This window comes from Nuphar pumila, chromosome 15, assembly GCF_984573655.1.
Source record: "Nuphar pumila chromosome 15, dmNupPumi1.hap1.1, whole genome shotgun sequence".
In the NCBI taxonomy this organism is placed as follows: Eukaryota; Viridiplantae; Streptophyta; class Magnoliopsida; order Nymphaeales; family Nymphaeaceae; genus Nuphar; species Nuphar pumila.
This window is the reverse complement of record NC_143263.1, coordinates 32,329,453-32,331,325: the sequence shown is the minus strand read 5'-3', so window position 1 is coordinate 32,331,325 and position 1,873 is coordinate 32,329,453.

Below are 1,873 nucleotides of genomic sequence, written 5' to 3'. Positions count from 1 at the left end.
TTTGCATGTTTCTGTCTTTTTTTGTTCCTTTTCGTTTGGCACACACAAATCCACTCCCATAATATGAATATGAAAAAAAAGGGTTCAATCAGTTCAGTACCACCACAAGCAAGCTCCACAGCAGGATGCTTAAAATCCAGTCATGGTCGTCTCTAGTGCAAGGTTGCCAGGATGGGAAAAGGAAAAGGGAAAACGCATTGTGAAATGGAAATGGGAAACGAAACATTTTAGTCTGCAGAGTTTTTTTGCATAAAAAAGTAATGTGATCACTAAAATAGGATAGTATTTTGGCAAGAGCATGCATGTTATTAATTTTTATTTTTATTTTTACTCGAGAAACTGCTCCAGGTGCAGAGACCTAGCCGCGGTGGCTCAGCCTGCGTACTTACGGTCTCTGTCCGTGTCAGCATAAAACTCCGAGGGCTTACCCCTAGACCCCAGGGAGTCGCCAAGCTCCGGCTTGCGCAGAGGGGTGACACCCATAGGATTTGAACCTAGACTGCCCGTCAAACACTCTAGGCCCCATCCCACTATGCCAAACCCCTTGGGTCTATGTTATTAACTTTTAGGGTTGTCAAAACCTGAAGTAAATGGAGTTTTTTTTTTTCCACCCAACAGGTTGATGTTTTTTTTAAGGCTTCGTCTTTTGTTTCTATTTCATGAAATAACTTTCACGATATGAGCTTTATTGTTTGTCCATTTTTTCTTTTTGGTCTATAGTAGTGATTTTCGTTTCTGCATCTTTTTTCTGGCATTTTCCTGTCAGTTATTGTTAAATTTTGGATTGAGTTCGATGCAAGAAAAGGCTGCTATTTTTTTTGTGAAAAACTTGTGAGCTTTACAGTTGGATCATGTTATTTGATTGTCATGTTGTAGCAATACTTTAAGTTCAACACATTAATTTTGATTCTACAACTTAGCCCTTTCCCATAAAACAAGTGTGTCAATGACCTCTTCAAAGAAAATAATTCAATGTGTATAAATTAACTCACTGAACTAAGTTTATCTCTGGCCTACACCAAAACTGGTCTTTAGCCACGGTTAAAACCATGACTAAAGACCAAAAGAAGCTGTGGCTAAAAAGTTTCAGCTTTGGCCACGGTTTGAGCCGTGGTAGTTTATAATATTTAACCACGGCTCCCATCATGCCACGGCCATATATCATGTGTATATGTAACATATATATACATAATATTTAGCCATGGCTCACAACAAACCCTGGCTATATATATATATATATATATATATATATATATATATATATATATATATATATATATATATATATATATATATATATATATATATATATATCCGCTAGTTCTGCCCGTTGGCCCCTTCAAAAATAGTAGTTTTTGATATTTTTTCACATCTAACACCATAGATGTGATCTATAGGTTTTGTCTAGTGGGAAATGGCTTTTGGATCACCGGAATCTGACCTGTATACAGATTTTTTTAGAAATCCAAAATCAATGGCTATGAAGGCATCAATTTTTTTTGGCTCATAAAAGTATATTTTTTATCAAAAAAACATGATCCAAGAGTCGATTCCCACTAAATTGAGCATAGTAAACATATCTAATGGTTCAGATCTATCATAAAACACTTCAAACTATGTGGTCTAATGGGGCAAACCGCAGAACCAGAAAAGAGGGCCTAATATGTTCAGTTTTCTCTCTCTCCATATATATATATATATATATATATATATATATATATATATATATATATATATATATGTGTGTGTGTGTGTGTGAGTGAGGGGGTAGGTGCCTATTAATATAATGGCCTCACCGAATGGATGTGCACGTTCAGGTTTAAAAAAGCTTTTAACGCTTTTGAAGTGCCGTTAAAAGTCTGGGCAAAAAATA